Source organism: Pogona vitticeps, chromosome 2 (genome assembly GCF_051106095.1).
Source record: "Pogona vitticeps strain Pit_001003342236 chromosome 2, PviZW2.1, whole genome shotgun sequence".
Taxonomy (NCBI): domain Eukaryota; kingdom Metazoa; phylum Chordata; class Lepidosauria; order Squamata; family Agamidae; genus Pogona; species Pogona vitticeps.
In genome coordinates, this window is record NC_135784.1 from 49,436,034 (window position 1) to 49,458,180 (window position 22,147).

The window sequence follows — 22,147 nt, forward strand, 5'->3', positions numbered from 1 at the left end:
GCACATATCAGTTTAGAATATGGCATCAAAATTGCTGAAACTGGTGTGGCAACAACAACAAAAAGTGTTGCAACAACAACAAAAAGTGTGCTGCTTATATACTGCCCCATAGCACCAAAGCACTTTATGAAGATGCCGACCACAGAGACTGGCAAAACGTTAGGAAGAACAACCTTCAGAACATGGCCAAAGAGCCCGAAAAACCCACAACAACCATTAGATCCCGGCTGTGAAAGCCTTCGCGAATACACTTTATGGGCAGTTTACAATTTAATTATGCAGGCTACACATCTCGCAACCCCACCCCAGCAAGCTGCGTACTCAATTTATCAGACGGATGAATCTCGATGCCGAACTGAACCCCAGCTGTGAACAGAGTTTTGGCTGCAGTACTGTAGTTTAACCACTGCACCATGAGGCTCCTACTCCATGAGGCCCCTTAAAAAGATCAAAGAGAGTTGTAGGTTTTGTTCGGCATAAGCTTTCGTGGACTGTAGCCCACTTATTCAAATATACAGAGTATAACTTCCAGAGGCAGGCATTTACTGGAGCAGATATTCATCAGGCTCACAATGACACTTGACCAAAGTTATAAATGTCAGTCTACTGAGGGTACACACTGTGCCTTCAAAAATGAGCTACAATCCAGTAAAGCTCATGACAAATAAACGTAGTTAGTCTTTAAGGTGCCTTTAAAACTCTTTTATTGTTCCATGGTCAGCTTATTTCTGTCCACATCCTTTATTTTTCTGAAGTATTATGTAGTTGGGCTTGCTTCAGCAAGATAATCAGAACCAAAGCAACAATTAGTTTCCATTGCAGTGGGTGTAAGAAGACCATTGTGAGGACACTGGTTGTAGTGTACCTGAACACCCAAAGAGACTCCTGTACGAATTCTAAGTAGCACGTTCAAGTCAGGGCTGTCTGCCATGGCTATATGCAGCCTACTACCTGTTTGCAAGTGGCTTGTGGCACCCCTCCTCCCACTAATCAGCATAATTAGAGCAGCAGGGCAGTAGCTAAGGAGTTGGGAAGGTGGAAGGTGCAGATAAGCATCACCTTGACCTACAGATAGTCTCCTTTTCTCTGCTATTTAACCAACCATATGGGGGAAGGGACTAAATCTTCACCAGGAGGAGCAGTTACAAATGTCCCTCACACACATTGTGAATGCAAGTGGATGCACAAACACAGCTACAGCCAACCCTCCCACTATCTCGTGTAGGCAGCTTCCTTGCTGCTCAGTATGCATGCATGCACAAAATAGCATTCATTTTCCTTGTCCTTACGTCATAGCCAATACCATTTCATAATTCCTCTAGTTACTTCCCAGAACTAAGGAGGGGTTCTTGGATCCACAGCACGACACAACGTGATTATTCAAAACAAAGGTTGCACCTTTATTTTCTTTTTAGAAGAGGGGCGGGAGATCTACTAATGTTCTTCAAAGGACACATCCCTAAAAGGCAAAGAGTTCTTCTGAATACCCTTTTGGCATGGGGAGTATCTTTGCCAGCTGGTCGATTGTCTGCCCTTTGCCTCTTTCCTATTTTTCTCCCCCTATCAGTATTGTGAGGAGGGTCTTCTGCCAACCCCAAGTTTTTAGAACCCTTCTCCTCCTTTCTGCAAGGCAGGGGGACTTTCCAAGTCACACCTCTAGCTGCTCCGAAAAGGCACATGAGGCTGGAAGGGAGTGGCACTAGAGATACCTGAGGAGTCAGGGAACAGAAGTGTCAGGCAGGAGCAACATGCCAGGACTGGACTCCCTGTAGCTCTCAGCCCTTGGGCACCTGGTGAAGTAGGAGGAGAAGGCGGCTGGCATCCAATAATCACAGAAAGAAAAAGGGGTGTGTGTGCCTATGTCTGTGCGTGTGCGAGAGAGGAGGGCAGCCGTACCAAAGGAAGCCTCCCTCTCTCCATCCGTGGGGTGCCCACGGTCTCCCTCCTCCTCCTAACCCTCTCCTCGTTTTCTTCCTGACTCCAAGCAACAGCTTTGGAAGAGAAGAGGAACTCTGTCCATCTTTCAAGGTACGACGCGCTCCCTAAGGAGCTTCTTGTTGCTCTTGGTAACGCGGGTGGTTCAGCATGGCAAGGATCTCGGGGGTGCGCGCGCGGGCCAGGGCGCGCGTCCACGCGAAGCTGTTCGCACGCAGGGGGCGAGGATCGTCTCCCTTTTTTTACCACCCTTCTAGGGGACGTTCCCAGCGTTATCGCCGAGGCATTTTACTCTTGCCCAGGGAAGTCTTGCTCATTTTACACTGATTTGCACCTTTCCGTCTCTTCATATTCTCCCCACCCAGCTGGCGCGCGCACACCTACGGATGCCCCTTCCTTGCATCCTGTCGGGGGTGAAAATCTAGTTTAGGGTGCCTCGACTCCGCACCTCATCACCTCCCGCTTACCACCTCTTTGATTACTTGTCCAGAGTTCAGGGAATTATCACTTCATTTTACGATCGGGGCGACGGGGGAAGGAGGAGAGCCGGGAGAGCGGGGAGGGAGGGAGAGACTCCGAGCCTCTCCCTTCCTTTCCTCCATGCCTTGTCTCCAAAGGGAATGCTCATTTAATTTTTATGGATCAAGGGGAGGAGTTCCACACCTGGCTCTATCTCTGCGCCTCTTCCTTCTGCTATCTCACCGCGGCGTTTCTTCTGTCAAAAATGCTTGGAAGGAAGGAAGGCTTCACACCTGGATTCAGTAGAAAAGGGGGACCCCAGGTATCCCTAAGTGTCTATTTATTACTACTGGGTGAACGGTGAAACTGCTCCTCCCCGTCAGTCAATTCCTGCCTGCTTCTTTTCCAGCAAGAGACACAGCCTCTCTCTCTCTCTCTCTCCCCCACACACACCCCAGATCTTACTTTTGCGGGCGTGTAAAGACATCTTTGGTCCCACAGTAACACCTCTCTTTCCCCTCCAACAATGCCCGGGTCGCCCCACCATGAGGGGGTCCCTTTGTACAGTATTCCAGAATGTACCAGAGAGTCAAGCCAGTACGACGCCACGCCAACGGTGGTGGGAGACCCGTGACACGCCCCCCCCCACAAACAGCCACCACCACCCCCCCCCTTTTTTTTTTTTTTTGCCCAGGGAAGTCTCCTTGCTCATAACAGCGCCCTGGGTGCCCTTAGCCTTGCTGGCGTGGAATAGGGCGGGAAGAGTGGCGAGAGGACTCTGGTTGTCTCTCTCTCCACCACCCCACCACTCCCCTGAGGTGCAGGACCAGTAGCGGCGTGTTGTATGCGTGTGCGTGCGTGTGTGCAACTGAGAGATTTGGGAGGTTTAGGGGCTCGTTGCCATGACTCCCTCGAAGCTCCGCCGAAGGAGATATTGATGCCAGTCACGAAGAGACCCTTCCTCCTTTCTGCACGGTTGATATTTTCTCCCCTTCTTCCTTTTCTCCTCCTCTTTGCTCCCCTCCCTTTTATTTATTTATTTTTTTTGGTGTAGAGAAGGCATAGTAATTAATTTCGTGAGCTGGGACAGGGGCGCTCGCTCGCTCGCTCGCTCTCTCACGGCTGCTGCCGCCGCCGCCGGTGTCACCGCTCGCGCCAGCTCCGGAGCGCCTCGCAAAACTCCTGCCTCTGCTCCAAACACACACACACACACAAGCACTCACGCACGCACACACACACACACACGGGCCGGCCGGCGGGCGGGCGCGCGCGCTCACACCCACCGACAGAGCCCTGCGCTCCCGGCAACACCCCCCCCCCCTCCGTCAAGAGACAAGGTAAGATGGAAAGGGGTTGGGGGCTTGAGGGTATATGAGGGGGGCGGGAGAGAAGGGAGGTGCTCCCCCGGGCTCGTGTTGATGGGTAATCGATCTCCATTGGCTTCTTTGACGGCTCCGGCCGCCGCTTCGGGTGCCAGTGTGACAGGCGCGCGAAAGGCGCGGGAACAAGACGGGGCACGGGGGAACCCCTCCAGCTGTGAGAAGCCGCCTTGCTTTCCTCGGATAGGCAGGGGCTGGGGGGTGTGCCTTGAGGGCGAGTGGGACCGCTTTTGAGGGGAAAGACGAGTCACACACCTGCTGGTCTGGATTTATTTGTAACCTCGCCAGTGGCGGCTGGGGTTCGTTGTGACTTTGGGGGGGGGGGAGGCACAGGTGGAGAGAGCCAGGATCCAAAAGGGGCATTCCTGGACGCGCGTGCATTCACCGCGGAAGGGGGGGGGGGAAGCACAGGTGGGGCCCTGGAAAGAAGCAGGCAGGGTGGATTGGCGGGGGCTGGAGGGAGAGACTGAGCGTGAGGTGAGGCAGTGCCCCATAATGGCATGCTTGCCACCACCGCCCACACTCCTTTCTCTGGCTCTCTTTTTAACGTCCTTTATATATATATATATTATATCTATTTACAGGCGTTTCCAACCCACAATGTGATTTGGAGCCAGCTCCAAATGAGTAGGCTCTGGGCACTAATGAGGGAACTGGGGTATTTTCAGCTCTGCTGGGAAATTGGTAAATCTTTCTGTTTGCCTACATGGATAATTTCTACTTGTGCCTGTGTTTGTGTACAGAGAGGGGTCACAAGATAGAGAAAATAAATGGCCACACATTCTGGTCACAAATGTTAGGAAGTTGAGAAAAGATAGATTTCTGCTTTAGCTTGAAGCCTAGCCTAAAATCTTGTGAGATCATTGAGATTTGTAATTTAGATGATCCAGATGGAGGGGGCCTGCATTGATGTCTTCATAAAGGTTGTATGATGGTAAGGTGCTTTCCACATACAAGGGGAAAACCTTTCCAGGGAAACCTACTTGATTGTTTCACACACTGTAAGTTCAGGTCTATGATCCTTAGCCCTGATGCTGAATTTGAAGATTACCCGATTTGGTTTGGTTTCCTGACCAAAGCTAGTGCTGGTTTGGTCTCAGTTATGTTTATGGAGTCTGGGGGTGGTAAGTAATTGAACAAAATGTAGGTTCACTAGAGTTCCTGCTTCATTGTAAAGGTTTGGCATGTATTTGCATAGAAAAAGCAAGGTGGAGTGTTTTTTCTCTCTCCTTCAAGCACAATTTGCAGGTGAATTGCAAATCATTACAGGACCTCTGACTCAGTATGTGGGTCATTTCAAATCCCTTTACAGTGGGTAGAAGCTGCATTAACCCCTCCTCTTCCCATGCTAGGCTTCTTCCAAATTTATCTCCTTCCACTTGTTTTTAATTGTGAGGGAAATTATTGAAGCTCCACAGGGAGAAAACTAAATGGTGGTGGTGGGAACACCTCAGCAAGGGTGTGGAAAGGATTTAGCATTTTCCTTCCACTTGCATATAATCCTTGCTCACTCTCTTAGAGGGGAAAAATGAGTGCAAGCAAAAATGGGTCTGACTGCTGGCATGTCTAGGTTGGGATTTTCTTCTGATACATCATTTCTTATATTTACAAGCTGCTTTGAATAGTAAGGTTTTATAGAAATGTAAGATCCAAAATGGTGAAATAAATGAAATGCAAACATTTTGCTCTAGAAATGGCTTGAATTCATCTGGTTAGATCCAAATAAACTTCATCACACTTAGGCCCCATTGAAATAAAAGGGAAAAGTTATTCTGAGCTAGTTTAAATCCCACTACTGTAATCTCAAAGGGACCTATGCACAAGTCCCTAAATGTAGACCTAACTCATTGGAAAGAGATACATGACGTGGATACTTCAAACATGGCTTTACAGTATTTGACAAAGCACCTTCCTCAGGCATTTGTGCACACTAAGTTCTTCTCAGGTTCAACTTGTCATGTTGAGTGACAAAGTTCGAAGGAGGTGGGCTTCAAGTGCTGGTAGCACAGAGTGTTCTTCTCCCATTTCAGCAAACACAAAGAACTTCATTGCTTCTTAGTATGGCTAGATTTAGATTCAGAAGACAGAGCTAATACATCTGTCCTCTTTGCCTGCACAGCTTGAGCCTCCCCGCATTTAGTAAAATACCAGAGGAGGACCAAAGCCAAATTTTTCTGAATGCCATGTATGAATAGTACATGTGGTGGTTCTGCTTTCTACTTAAGATTTGCCTTTCTGTGTAAGAGGAGTGCCTCTGCAAGTGAATTGTGGCTTGAGTTTATAGAAGCATTATCTACATTATTGTGTTCTCTTGGTTGATCTATTTTCTATAAGTGCAATGTATTTGTATAGAAAGGAAAGCTTTTCAAAGATTTGTTATAAGCATATTATACAGATATGCTACACATGTTCAGTTTCGGGGTGGGTCTCCACTATGGGTTCCCATAAAATATTGGTCCTATGCAGGTGTTCCGGGTCTGTGTAAGCTAAAGGTACAATCGGGGTAGTCTAGCTTTTTAAATGCAAGAGGAGGCAATCTCTGTCCATGTGATTTTAAAGCTTGATTATGCATTGTTCAAAACTGAAGATTACACAGGTAGAGAGTCTTCCCATCAGAAAACCGGCTACCACGTGCAGATGGGCACTGTCAACAATGAGAGACATTGCTAGTGTTGTTCCTCTTTTTGCATGTTCATTCTACATAGCATCTGAATTCCTGTGCTGAGCTCAAATTGGTACATTCTATAGTCTCTCTCTAATGCTTTGAATTAAATCAAGCCTCTAGCATCTCCTTTACTGGATATGTGTACATATTGATGTGATTCTTACAGGTGATTATTGGATAGTTCCTGTGATGTACAGTCCTCCCCACCTGTCTCCCCCTTTTTTCTCTTTTATTCACGTTGTAATATCTAATATGCAATCATTTTAAATATTTCCTTCTAATTACATTTGTTTAGTTGTATGATATATACATATTGCACATTGACAATATAGATATGTGTGACATGCAGTAGAATCTGTTTCCCCTGCATGGTTTCCACTTTTTTATTTTTTATTTTTTGGTCTTCTTTGGTCTTCCTTCTGCCAATTCATGTTCCTTCCGGATTCTGTAGATACTGAACTGTTGGATTGCTGAGCTGTACAAGCTGAATTGCTAATTAGCTGTAAAATTAAGAATTAGAAAAATGCAGCAAGACAATGCCTTCTTCCCATAATCCCATAAATTGTTTTTAGCCAACACAGATTAATGACTACTGTAAAAGAAGGGTGAGGGCTATCCTCTGTATCTTCATCTATACATGTTTTGCTCTACCCATTTAGGCTGAAATGACACATCTCTAATTTTAACAAAAGGTGTTAAGAAGGAGATAGTAGCCAAATAACAACAGTCCAGAGTATAAGGCTACTTGTATACAGGGTTTATTACAATATTATTTGATTACTGTGTATGCTTTCCAGCTATCCACCAACTAAAGCTCTCTAGGAAGTGTACAGTCAGTACTACCTATCTTCAAATGTGGATAGATAAAATACATTTCTTTTGTTCTAAAATAGACAAGAATGAAGAATTAATATATTAACATATAGAAGAGGTAGGAGATGTAGAAAAACAGGCACCACAGAATAACAGATGCCAAAAACAGGAGTGGGAGAGTTATAGAAGCCATATACCCAGTCTAGAAACCTAATTAGATGGGAGGAGGAGTTTAAATACGATGCCTTAGGCAAGATAGGTAACTGAAAGTCAGGAAGGTACAAGAGGGAATATGGAGATAAAAGAGTAAGCTATGGGCATTAGCTATTTGAAGATCAAAGAGGAAGAAAGAGTTTCACCTGCTGTGAATGCAAAGATTGTCCGTCTTACTGGAATTCCAGTGCCATGTGAGTGATTCTGATTACAGTATATGAGTGGTCAGGGCATCCCAATATTAGACAACTATTGCTGCAGTTTCTTGACTAAAGACAGCCAGGAGAAAAGGCTGTTGGGGGAATGGACAGATAAATTGATTAGTCCTTGCATTTCTCTTGAGATCAGTATGATATGACTCTTTATTATTAAGAGCTGGCACATGCACACTGACAAGGTGCAAGTTTTCCTGGTGCTTCCCATCTTTGATAATGCAAAATTAGAAGATGGGAAGGTGTCACATTCCTAGGGGATTTAGCAGGAGAAAGTCCAATAAGCCAGTCCAAGGTCAGAAGTCCAGGAGATACATAATAGATGCCAAATTGTCACATCCAAAACACAAACCATAGTCAGAAAGCCAAGAGTCAAGAGAGTGAGGTTCACAATAAGCATGAGCATGGACAGGAGCCAGGGAATTGACCTGTTGCTTCCAAGCCTCTGAGTACAAATGATATAGCAGCAACAATTGCCTAATTCCTAGAAATGTTCCATCCTGTTAAAACTTTGGGCTGGTCAACCTGATGTTCCTGTGAGAAGCATTCATATGAGCCTCAGACCTCTGTGTCGTGAGTCTCTGCCAAAGCTTATCTCTCACTCTGGCTAGTGGGGGAGGAGAATCTGGTGGTGATTCAGCTGTCTGTGATACTATTTGCCCAGCATTTTCCTCAGCTGTAATTAAGTCATCTGATTCCAGGCCTCCTCCTCCTGAACTCATGACAGAAGGTAGCCTTTGCAATGCTACCTTAAAAGGCTGAGATGTTTTCTTAATACAAAAGGAGAAATAGGAATGGATACGTTTGTAAGTGTATGATATTTCCCTTTCATATGGGTTGAATGATTGACTGCAAATGGATGGAATGAGAAAGGGAACAATGTACATCTTGCATTGCAGCATATGAACTTTAATGAGTGCTAATGACTGGCTGAGTATCCATGGTGTTAACTTCAATTGGTGGATTTCTTGTACGTAATTCTCTTTCTTTCTTTATTCTGTTTTTGGTGTTAATGTCGGGAACCATTATTTTATATTGATTGTTTTTTATTACGTGTTTGTGAGCTGCCCAGAGTAGACTATGTCTAAATGGGCGGCATATAAGTTCGATAGATAGATAGATAGATAGATAGATAGATAGATAGATAGATAGATAGATAGATAGATAGATAGATAGATAGATAGATAGATAGTGACTTCCTTTATGTAATCTATGACTTGCAAATTCTCACAAAGTAGCTTTAGTTGTACTGTAATTAGAGTGCAGCTAGCATGTTTGAAATTTTAATTTAAGTTTTCTAAAATAACCATCCACATTCATAAAATTCCTCATATTGGGAATGTGAAGAATTTTAGAGTAGAAAAAAACCTGAATATAGGAGAAATTGAAACTGACAGATCTATGTATCCAGGCATGCTTAGTTCTTCAAAGTCTGTAATAATAATTCCTAACATTCAGAGTCCCATTTACTTTTATTGATGAAAAAGCAAAGGGCTAAGTTTCTGCTTACTAGAGGAAAAACTGAAAGTAAAACCTATTTCTCAGGCATCCTGGAATGATTTCTTGAGAAACGAAACTTAAAGATGCTTTGGCATCAAAGTTATTGGGGTGAGACTGTCTCCTGACTCAGGCTGCCATGGGTTTCCCAAGGGAGGGGGTAAGATGAGAGCAAAACCTGTAAATGAGCTCTCTCTGCACCAATGACATCTAGAAGCAGCCACAGACACCAGAAGGTGTTTTCTTCACAGTGGTTCTTTCCATTTGAAAGGTGGGCATTGAATTGAATTATCAACTCAGTCATAACTGACCCTTGACAATTTCATGAACCAGTTCTCTCCATTGTTTCTGATCTTGTGCAGCTTCTTTTATTTGCTTATATTTTGGGCAGTGGCTGCTTTTACAACATCCAACCAGTGTGTTCTTTGTTGTCCTCATCATCTTTTACCACTGACCATTCCAAACTTAATGTCTTTCTCCAATGATGTTGATCACATGACATGGTCAAAATAACTAAGTCTTAATTTTGCTATTTTCCTTTCCAGTGACATGTCTGGCTTTAGCACTTCTTTATTCATTATCTTTGCAGTCCATGGAATGTGCAAAAGCCTCCAACACCATAGCTCAAAAGAATCAGTTTTCCTTCTGTCCATGTTCTTCATAGTCAAACTTTCACAGCCATATGTATTTATGGGAAACACAATGGTGTAAACTAATCTGTACTTGGTTGTCAAGCTGACATCCTTCCTTTTCCATATTTGATTCATACTTATCATTGTGACCTAGCATGATTCAACATTTTATTTCTTGGTTGCAGTTTCTATTTTGATTGACCAGTCAACCAAAAAAGATTAATTCTTCCACATATTCAACCTCCTCTCCACCAATTACTATTCTGATGGTTCAATTCTTTTCAGTTGTCATGAATTTGGTCTTTTTACTATTCAACAAGAGGACAAACATCTCACTTTCTTCTTTGAGTTTCTTAATCAGATACTTTATATCTTAATGGGTTTCTGAGAGGAGGGTTGTATGATCTACATATCAAAGACTATTGATGTTTCTTCTACCAATTTTACCCCGATTTTTGATTCTTCTAACTCTAGCTTTCTGATTATCATTTCACCGTAAAAGTTGAATAATAAAGGTGACAGTATGGAACCTTGCCACACACCTTTCTTGATATTAAACCAGTCAGTGTCTCCATACTGAGTTTGTACAATGGCTTCCTGATTTTCATTGGGTGATTTCACAACTTCACCGAATGCAGTGGCACCCCAAGGTCTTCTAGAGCTCTCTATAATTTGTTATGGTCAACAAAGTTGAAAGCTTTCCTGTAATCGATGAAGCACATGTAGATGTTCTTTTGGTGTTCATAAATATTTGCAATGTGATTACGGATGTCACAATCCTGAAGGAAACCAGCCTGGACATCTGGCAGTTACTTTTCGATGATTGATGCCATATGTTGTTGTATACTTTTCAGTAAGATCTTAATAGCGTGTGAGAGGAGAGCAATCGTGAGGTATTTAGAACAACCTTTGAATCCCCCTTTTTTTGTAAGGGAATAAACACAGATTGTTTCCAGTTTTGTGGTCATGTATTGATTTCCCAAATTTTCTGGCACATGATTCTATCAATTGTGATTAATATCAGCAGTTCTACAGGAATGTTATCTACCCCTGGAACTTTGTTATTTGGCAGTTGGTTCCTTGCCCACATTAAGGTGGGCATAGCTGCTTATAAATAACATGAACATTTGCTGTTAGGGTATACTGTGGTGCAAGCCTTCACTGCAACAGTTTTCTCCATGTCTTTTTCTGAACCCTCAGCTTATATTTGCATTCTCTGCATTTCATTGTATATTGCCTCTGCCCCTCCAGCTGCACTTGCCCCACTAGTTGTTGCAACTAGTGATGGCACATCAGCAATCTCTGCTAGGAACAGTTAGTCAAAAACTGAAACTCCCAAGAAGTCAAAAATATGGAAGCATTTTCCACAGTGTTCAATTGATGCTCATGTGGATTAATGCATGCACTGCAAAAAGGAGATTAAACCACCTCTCTATTAGTAGCATGCTCAGCCAGCCAAACACTCAGCTTAGGGCATTGCTGCTGGCAAATGAAGTGGGTCCTTTGGGGGCTAGAGGCTTCCTTACTGTGATGTGTAAGAATCACCAGTCATTTCCCAATACTTAGACACTGCTGGCTGTTGGTATGTACTCTTTTTGCTCAGCACACACAATCACTGAGAAGGTGTCAGAAGACACAGGGCAAACTGTTAAAAATATTTTGCTTGTTTGTGTTTTTAAAAGGGAAAATAATGACTGTGCAGCATTCATATTGATTGTAATAGAGTTCCAGATATATTTAATTTATGATTTTTTAAAATCTGAATTCTGAATCTAAACATTGTAATTCTGAATTGTGAATCCAAATTTTTGTTCTAGTGCACATCCCTGTTTTTTGTCCATTGTTGGATGGGTTTTCTATGTACATAAAGCTTCTCTTCCAGTGAGCTTTTCTGCTGGTAGTACTGAAAATGAATGCTTGCCTTCCCCAGTGGTCTCCCACCCCACCCCGCCCCACCCCAAAAAGCTGTTTTGATGTTTTAACTGTAGTAATTGGAGATAATTGGGCTCCATGACCACTGCAGATGGAGACAGCAACCACGAAATTAAAAGACGCCTGCTTCTTGGGAGGAAAGCGATGACAAATCTTGACAGCATCTTAAAAAGCAGAGACATCACCTTGCCAACAAAAGTCTGAATAGTCAAAGCTATGGTTTTTCCTGTAGTGATGTACGGAAGTGAGAGCTGGACCATAAAGAAAGCAGACCACCGAAGAATTGATGCCTTTGAAATGTGGTGCTGGAGGAGACTCTTGAGAATCCCCTGGACTGCAAGGAGAACAAACCTATCAATTCTAAAGGAAATCAACCCTGAGTGCTCACTGGAAGGACAGATCCTGAATCTGAGGCTCCAGTACTTTGGCCATCTCATGAGAAGAGAAGACTCCTTGGAAAAGACCCTGATGTTGGGAATGTGTGAAGGCAAGAGGAGAAGGAGACGACCAAGGATGAGATGGCTGGACAGTGTCTGCGAAGCAACCAACATGAATTTGACACAGCTACAGGAGGCAGTAGAAGATAGGAGGGCCTGGCGTGCTCTGGTCCATGGGGTCACGAAGAGTCGGACACGACTAAACGACTAAACGATGAATTGGAGATATACCAATAAGGGTTGTAATGGGAGAAGGGTGTCAGCAAATATCACTTACCTCTGTCCTGCTAGATAGTTTTCTGAGTAGAATTCTACTTAGGCAATGTGGTACAGTGGTTAAACTGTAATATTTTAGTCAAAACTCTGTTCATGATCAGCATTTGATTTTGGCAGCCAGAGCCTTCCATCCTTTTGAGTACAGTAAAATGAGTACTTAGCTTACTGGAAGGGCAGTATATAAGCAGCAAACATTTTGCTTTTCTTCTAGTGGAAGATAACTGGTTTGCAACCCCAAAAGCAGAATTACATTTTAAATCCAAAGGGAAAATATTAAACTTTTAATAGCATTCATAAAATTGAAATTTAAAAATCCCATCTGAATTGTCCAGTCCAAAACACTGGCAACAAGTTTCTGGCTCATGCTTAAAAAAAATCTTTGCATCAGCCACAAAGAATTAAAAGCTGGCAGGATTTCTTTTTCTGAATACATTTTCTCTATCCTAGGAATCCCTAGTCCATACCTTTGCTTTTCTAGTTTCCTGCCTTGACAAAGATGAATTGCCTATTTGAAGCTGACACAAGAAAAGCGTTGCTAGTTCAAAATCAGTCACATTTTGTCGTTGTATAAATCACTGGCCCTCCGAAGACACAAAGAACAAAACTGGGATATTTTTACTAGACTAGGTCCTTATCAACTTGGCACCTGAGCAGGCCTATGCTGAGTTGCATGCTAACTTTGAAACTAGCTTGGTTTTGAAGCCAGAGAGTTCCAGAAAAATATCTACTTCTGCTTCATTGACTATGCAAAAGCCTTTGACTGTGTGGACCACATCAAACTATGGCAAGTCCTTAAAGAAATGAGAGTGCCTGACCACCTTATCCATCCCCTGAGAAACCTATATGGGGGACAGGAAGTAACAGAACTGGATATGGAACAACTGATTGGTTCAAAATTGGGAAAGGAGTATGACAAGGCTGGATATTGTCCCCCGGCTTATTTAACTTATATGCAGAATACATGATGCGAAAGGCTGGACTGGAGGAATCCCAACCGGAATTAAGATTGCCGGAAGAAATATCAACAACCTCCGATATGCAGATGATACCACTCTGATGGCGGAAAGTGAGGAGGAACTAAAGAACCTTGTAATGAGGGTAAAAGAGGAGAGTGCAAAAAACGGTCTGAAACTCAAAATAACTAAAATCATGGCCACTGGTTCCATTACCTCCTGGGAAATAGAAGGGGAAGATATGGAGGCAGTGACAGATTTTACTTTCTTGGGCTCCATGATCACTGCAAATGGAGACAGCAGCCACAAAATTAAAAGACGCCCGCTTCTTGGGAGGAAAGCGATGACAAACTTTGACAGCATCTTAGAAAGCAGATACATCACCTTGCCAACAAAAGTCCGAATAGTCAAAGCTATGGTTTTTACTGTAGTGATATATAGAAGTGAGAGCTGGACCATAAAGAAAGCCGACCACCGAAGAATTGATGCCTTTGAATTGTGGTGCTGGAGGAGGCTCTTGAGAGTCCCCTAGACTGCAAGGAGAACAAACCTATCAAATCTAAAGGAAATCAAGTCTGAGTGCTCACTGGAAGGACAGATCCTGAAGCTGAGACTCCAGTACTTTGGCCATCTCATGAGAAGAGAAGACTCCTTGGAAAAGACCCTGATATTGGCAAAATGTGAAGGCAGGAGGAGAAGCGGACGACAGAGGATGAGGTGGTTGGACAGTGTCATCAAAGCAACCAACATGAATTTGACACAACTCCAGGAGGCAGTGGAAGATAGGAGGGCCCGGCGTACTCTGGTCCATGGGGTCACGAAGAGTCGGACATGACTAAATGACTAAACAACAACAACTAAGTTGCAAATTATCTTACTTTTGATTATTCCTTGGGAGGTAAATAATGAGCTTGAAAGGTGATTGTGCAGACACTGAAGTTCTGAAATTATGCTCTCTGGAGCGATGATGTTTTTTAATGTACTAATTGCAAATAAGGAATCTCCTGTAGTTTGAACCTGAAGCACCTATGAAGCAATATTGTACTGGTCTATCTGTTGCAGATAATCATGTGAGCAACCTATATATAAGGTAGCAGGAAGGGAAAGCAGGCTGAAATTTGTTATGTGCCTTTTAACAACCTCATAAATGAGACATCTGCAAATGCATCAGTCCTGCTCAACTCTTCTAAACTCAAGCCTAAATAAATTAGGGAGTCAATCCATCTCACATTTGGTCTTCCTCTTTTACTGTTGCTGGCATTGTTGTATTTTCTAGGAAAAAATGCCTTCTCATGATGCTTACAAATATTAGACTCAGTTTCATCATTTTTGCCTCCGGAGATAGTTCGGACTTGATATAATCTGCAACTCACTTGTTTGTCTTTTTGGTGATGGTCCAGCAATGCTGTCCTCCAGAATCATATTTCAAACGAATCATTTTTTTTCCTGTCAGGTTTCTTTACTGTCCAGCTTTCACACCTGGGAATACCTGAGTGTGGATGATCTTGATCTCCAGTTGATGATCTTTTCTAGTTCCTTCATTGCTGCTTTTCCAATCTCAGTCTTCTGATGTCTTCACTGCACTCTCCATTTGGATCAATAATTGAACCACAATATACAAAATGTTTAACTACTGTATTTCAGTATCTTCATTGTCATCATTAAACTTGTTTAGTTCTTCTATAGTCATGATTTTGCTCTTCTTAATGTTCATCTGCAATCCTGTTTTAACACTTTCTTCTTTCTCTTTCAATAAAAGTATTTTTTATGTCTGAAGTCTTGTCGTCTGAAAAAACAACTTTTACTCCAAAGCAAATGGTTTCAAATTACTTCTCAGGATAAAGTTGGGATAAAAGGTTTTCAGTGCTAGAAGTAGTTTTTAGTAGAGTTTGGAAAAGTTGATGTTGTTTTGGACTACTATTTTAGTTGAATTTTAATTGTAAGCCACCCAGAGACCTTTGGGCAGAGTGGGTGGCATATAATTTAAATAAGTAAGTAAGTAAGTAAGTAAGTAAGTAAGTAAGTAAGTAAGTAAGTAAGTAAACAAACAAACAAACAAACAAACAAACAAATAAATAAATAAATAAATTCCAGAATTCTCATGGTGGGTATGGTATTCTATAAATTGTATCCAGAAAAAAAATATTTTCCAAATTCTGCTTTTCACAGCCTTTGTATCCCTTTCATGCCTGAAATTATACCTTTGTAATAAACCAGGAAAAGTGTATTTGCTGCTGATTAGCTGCAAACGGGCAGAGCCCTTGCTTGTAACACACACCCATATTGAGTACTTTTTTTTCTTTGTTTTATCTGGTGTGCACACTGTCGCCATAGGCGCATTGGTGGCTGGATATGATGTAACATGATGGTAACGTCATGTCCTCCCCTGCCTCTCTTTTATTTTTTGAAGAAGGTGTTTATGAGTATCACCATATGTGCAATTTTAATTACAGATTTAAAAAGGATTGCACATCTGCATGTGCAGAGGTACCAAAAAAAAAAAATCAAACACGATCAGCCCAATCTGGATCAGTGTCCTGGATCCTTTCTTGTAAGTACAAAGGGAAAGGGAAGCCAAGCTGCATGTTACATCTTTAGCAAGATGTGCAATTTAGCCCATACAGACTGCAAAATCAATAATGTTAGCGCATAATAAGGAGCAATAGAATATAATCTGAAGAATGTCTGTCTTTTTTTCTTTCTCTTTGGGCATATTTGAATGCAGTTTTTATCACTTTTATTTCTTTACCTATTAGTCCTTTCCAAGACATTTTGGTTATTATGACCCCTGTTATGTATTAATAATTCAACTATTTATGCAATTATTGGCAACATGTGCTTTGGAATGGCAAGACACTTTTTGTATGGCATTGTTCTCTGCCTTGCCTTGTATTCATTTTCCTTTGTAGCTGGCTTGCATCTGCCCCTACACTTCATCTTTAACTTGGTAATTCAGATTTCTACATTTGCAGGAGAAGGACAAATGTACGATTTCCACACTGTATTTTCACACAGCTTTGTAGCATCTATTATGGACTTTATACACTTTCTCAGTGGTTGCTGGCATTGAAGGTATGACAGTGAAATTTGGAAAGAACAAGAATAGTCATATGTCTTGTTATACTTTGGAAGTTTGGAAGTCTAAAGTAGTTTACGTGAGATGCAAATGAAGTACTTCAACAGTTGTGTAGCAACCATGTTACATGCTTTCCAAGCATTTCTTGATATCTAATATTGTGTTCCTATAACAGCTAATTTCAGCTGCTGTCAAATGCATGCAAGTGGCAAAGAGTTAAGATAGGAAAAATCTCATGTTTTGCCATAAGGTGAGAAAATGGCCTTTGGCAAACTGTTTCTCTAACCCTCTATAATTATGCTGGAAACAATATTGTACAATACAGGGTTACAGTGTGGGTTCAAGGAATAAGATATATGGAATTTTGAATAAGAAGCATGATCTAAATAAAATATTAAGACAGCTGATTGTTACAGAGCTTGTGTGTGTGGATGAAGTGAGATCAATTAATACTGAAGTATAATGCTTGCATTCTTTCTATTAATCTGCCTGCATTGGCTCAAATATTAATCTGCCCAGCATTGGCTCAAATATTATATTATACTGATGGTCCTATTTACCCAGTTGTTATTTTAATGTGTAGTTACCCTCTCTGACTGTAGGTCTACTGGAAATTAAAGAAAACCTGTCCTAAACTTAATGCTTAGAAGGTCTTTTCAGACTTACACAGCACTGGATTTGTTGTTGTTATGTGCTATCAAGCTGCCTCTGACTTATGGTGACCCTATGAATGAGTGATCTCCAAAATATCTCAGCTGCCTAGAGTGGTCGTATAGACCAGATGGGTGGGATACAAATCAAATCAGATCAAATCAATCAATCAAGCAATCAAGCAATCAAGCAATCAAGCAATCAAGCAATCAAGCAATCAATCACAATCAATCAATCAATCAATCAAATATCTTGTCCTCTACTGCCCTCCTCAGCTCCCACAGACTCAAGCCTGTGGCTTCCTTTAAGGAGTCAGCCCACCTCTTGTTTGGTCTTACTCTTTTTGTGCTGGCCTCCACCCATTCCTTCATTGGTACCCTTCTGAGTCTCAGTCTTCTTCTGATTTCTTCGTTACAGTCTCCATTAGGATTGATTGAATCAAAGTATGCAACATCTATAACTATTTCAATTTCTTAATTGCCAATGTCGAAGTAATGTATTTCTTCTTTATCCACAAACTAAACTAATTCAAACTGTGTTTCTAAAATGAAAACAGCTCATCCCAACAACTTGCCACCAAAACAACAAGAACAAAATCCTGAAGTTCCGACAGCATATCAATCATTATGGTTTTACCGGGAACAAGCAGGTCTGCTCAACTGACAATTTCCCCTTAATCTCAGACTTATAAATGACACCTTGAGCAAGGCTGTGCCTCACCACAGATTCAAGCCCTCTATCACCTTCTATTCCCTTTCTAAGTGGTCAAAGCACTCTTCACCTTTAGGAACCAGAAATAGCAGCAAGACGGTAGAAAGCACCAATAATGATAACAGATTTTTCCTGTTTGTGGAAATAAATGTCACTGCTGATTTTCTGGTGTATTTTTTAAAAAAACAGGAATTCCCAGCCCTAACAACTCACAGGAAATTAAGGTCAAGATGACATTTGCAGATGATAAAAGAACTAGACTACTGTAATGTGAAGTTGGGAAGGTTGGTTGTTGTTTCGAAACAGTATTCTTCTGAGTATTATTTCTCACAACAGGAAAGACCAAGCCTCCAAGGACAGTGCAAGACTTTTGTGTGGAACCAGCCACCTTTTCCAATATCTCTGTCTACCCATCTGCACCAAAGCCCTCCATCTTTAAGCAATATTTCTCACTGAAGAAGTAATGGCCACATTAGTACTCCTAGGGTCCCTGCGGCCATCCCACCACACTCTTCTGCTTTTTGAGAAAGGATTCATTGTTGTGATGTGGGGGTCTTTCTTCAGAGATGGTCCAGAGATCATTTGTTCCTCCTATTGCTACCATTGAGTTCTATATAGTAGCAGGTGGAGTAGCAAGGGACTTGGCACAGCTGAGGAGCAGGGAGTATTATGGGCAGGGCCCTGGAGAACCTTTGTCTCACCTTTGCTTAGCTGTAGTATCAAATATGGTCAAAGCTGAAGAATTTTCTGATATGACAAGTGAAGCATTCTCTGTCACTGCCACACTGTCTCCGTCTGGTGAAGGCCCCTGGAATGGCACTGGCCATGTTGCCAGAATAGCATATGTTGTTTAAAGGTAAGCAAATGCTGGCAGAATAGAAGCACTGCTGCTACAATTTGATGTGAGATACTGCATGTCTGATAGCAGGGGAAAGTGTCAAGTGAGGTTGAGTGGTGGCGGCGGCAGCAGAAGAAAGTAGGACAGTGGAAGCAAGCAGACTGAAAGAGTGGTGGGAAAAACAACAGTGTTTTCTGAAATTGGACTTTATGAGTAGGAGAGGGGAAACAGGCAGTAGTAAACTGTCACTAGATCCTGAGTTTCCTGGAAGGTTCCTTCTGAGTGACAGGAATGGTCAATCTACTCTTAAGATTTGTGAAACCAGCATCATGCTCACACCCTGCCTTATTTTGTGTTATTCTTGTGGCCATTCTGATTTAAGCCAACCACTGAAGCAAATAGTTAGAACAACTTAACTAAGATAAATCTTTCCTAAACAGTGTTTAGGTGATATACCACGGGAAATGCATATTGGATAGTTAGAACATCTGGAAAACCAAATGGCCAGCTGTCAGAGATCACCTGCTGTTGCTACTGCTGCTGCTGCTGCTCTGAATGTTCTGTTTACCTGGTTCAGAATACATTCCCCTCCCCCCCCCCGGCTTTATTACCAGTGCAGTGCCACTTACCAAGAAATTATTCTCCAGTTAAAAGTGAACACCAAGTTTCTGACTGGAAGTCAACCACGAGTCTTAGAACACGCAGTTTTGTATCCATCGGAGTACTTTTTGAACATTCTGGATGCCCAGAAAACAAAAGGGCTTCTTTCAACTATTATTTTATTTGCCTTCCTGAAAATGTAGTTTTTCAATGTTTTGTGAAATGTAGTAAGTTTGCAAGTGGCTGAGGACATAGCATGAATATGTTGATATTGATATTGAAGTATCTACATACCTGTATCTCTATATCTATAAATATATGTACATATAGATATTTGTATAGATATCTATATCTAGGTATACTCCCAGGCTATATGCAGGCTGGGAATTCTGGGAGTTTTAGTTCAAAAAACTAATTTTCCCAAGCTTTGGTGAAGGACCAGGAACAGAAACTAAACTGAAACAAAGCTTTCCTTGGAGTTGGCTATGTGGCCCTCAATTCTGTTTGCAACAATTCAAGCAAGGGTATTTCCATAGCTGAATTGTCTGACAATAATTATGAATAAAATTAAACTTTAACACCAAATATCACTGTATTTGCCCTGTACATTGGGTTTATTTATTTATTTATTTTATTTATATCCCGCCTATCTGGTCGTGTGAGGACCACTTTAGGCGGCTAACAACATAAAAATAATACAATAAAATACATATAACCATATTACATAACAAAAAAGAAAAATACTAAACAAAAAAGGAAAGCTGTAGGGGAAGGGAAAAATCGTCAGGAGTTATCTGTTGGGAAGGCCTGCCTAAACATCCATGTTTTTAATTGTTTCTTAAAAATACCCAGCGAGGGAGCCGCACGAATCTCAGGGGGTAGGTTGTTCCAGAGGCGAGGAGCCACCGCCGAGAAGGCCCGATTTGTAGTCTTTTCCTTCCGGGCCTCCCTCGGCGTTAGGCTCCTCAGTCTCACCTCCTGGCTCGCACGAGTGACACGAGTAGATCTTGGTGGGAGGAGGCGTTCCGCCAAGTATCGAGGTCCTAAACCATTTAGGGCTTTATATGTAAGCATCAACACTTTGAAGTTGATGCGGAAACGGATGGGCAGCCAATGCAGTGCGGCCAGGGTGGGTGAAATATGTTGGCATCTTCTCACTCCACTGAGTAATCTGGCCGCCGCATTCTGCACCACCTGTAGTTTCCGCAGCAGCCTCAAAGGTAGCCCCATGTAGAGCGCATTACAGTGGTCTAATCTTGAGATTACGAGTGCATGCACCAAGGTAGTGAGCACCCCAACATCAAGGTAGGATCGCAGCTGGGCTATCCGCCTAAGATGAAAAAAGGTTTATGTAGTTTTACTTATTAACGTAAGAACAGCATCCGTGTCAGCAAGGGCTGACATGGAGAAATGAACAGCATTCTTTATGGGGGGCTAAAGCAAGAAAATTAGGCTATTGTACATTCAGTTGTGTCCCCTTTGATTAGTTTTGTACTGAACACAGTGGCTGTCACTCAGAGGAATGCAATTATTATGGGCATTTAGCACGTGCTACATTTGTAATTAAACTTAATGAGTGAAAACATAATAGCCCAGCTAATTTTTCCAGAAAGCCCCAAGATAAGTATACCTATAAATAAAATATTTTTACAAGCATTTCATGTTTCTTTAGTACAGTTTTAACTGCAGCCATCTTGTTTGCTACTAAAATGTTTAATGGCTGCAAGGAAGGAAGTCAACAAAACCTAGTTTTAAGATTTTGTGTATATTATACATGGAAAAAATGCTTCCTTTTTTTCCTTGGTGGAACAGGACAGGAATATCACAAACAGTACTAATTACTTGAGTTTATCTCACATGTGTTACATTGGTGTAGTTAATTATTGCTTTTCCCATTAGCAGTGTTTTAAAGAATAACAAATTAACATATCACATCCATCAAAAGAACATCTACAAAGTTTATCTTCTAAGAGCAAATGTGTTATTGTGTTTCAGGAAGTCACTGTACTTTCCCAAGGAACAAAATGTATTGGGATTCCTTTACAAGGTGCTTTAGACCTTGATGAATGACTTGAATTGATCACCAAGGAGTGACACTGGAAGTACTGGTTGCTTAGCAACCCAAAGCAATTCTGCAATTCTGGGTGTACTTTCACAGCAAAGGAGGAAAAAAAACTGTTGTTTTTTAAATTAAAGAACTCTTTTTGTCAGTATAAAAGCTACCCCATCAAGAAATTGAGATGATATGTTACCCAAAGGGGTTCTTTGCCACAGTTCATAACAGAATATATTTAAAAAAGGAAAGGCTGATCATTGTTAACTTGAAAACCAGAACAATTTGGAGACATTCAGATGTTTCGAGTGCTTTATAACAAGTCATAATTGCAGATTTGTCCTTTAGAAGTCATACATCAATGGAACGGCGAGCAGCAGTGGGGGGAAATAATCCCACTGGAGGGATTCATCCACTCAGAGCTTTTGAAATGGTTCATTCATGCTGTCTTGAAGTGTGAGGCCCTGCTAGGTCATGTTGAGTTACATCATGTTTCATTATGAGTAAATGGAATATAACATGGAGCATGCCGTTCAGTGATTGCTCAAATTATAACAGGGCAGCTTGGCACAGTTTGGGGTTCATAAAACTTGGAACCTTAGCTGGGTTGTCCCAAGGGCTGAAATTGATTTTATGAATGGCTTGTCTTTTGTGCTGCATTTCCTCCAATGTCTTAAGTTACAGGGAAGAATCAGGGTGAAATTGTGTAACCATGTTAATATAAGGCAAACATAGGAGTTAAGCCAACTCATAGGATTTCAAAACAATTCCTTAATAGCTTTGTTTTGAAAGAAGATAGCCTTATTTTATAAATC

General features: G+C 41.8%; 1 protein-coding gene across 13 annotated transcripts in view; it reads left to right on the forward strand.

The window, feature by feature from the left end:
• The first annotated feature begins 1,184 nt into the window (after positions 1 to 1,184).
• Positions 1,185 to 22,147, forward strand: part of CHL1 (cell adhesion molecule L1 like) — a 304,506-nt gene continuing 283,543 nt past the window's right edge. For 6 of the 13 annotated variants that reach the window (XM_072989445.2, XM_072989447.2, XM_072989449.2 and 3 more), the window contains exon 1: positions 3,595 to 3,731. The gene's annotated coding sequence lies outside the window, so the exon portion shown is untranslated. Of the gene's footprint in view, positions 2,029 to 3,594; positions 3,732 to 3,867; positions 3,931 to 22,147 lie in introns of those variants that run through there. The other 7 variants (XM_020791014.3, XM_078385206.1, XM_078385211.1 and 4 more) reach the window with 3 other exon arrangements.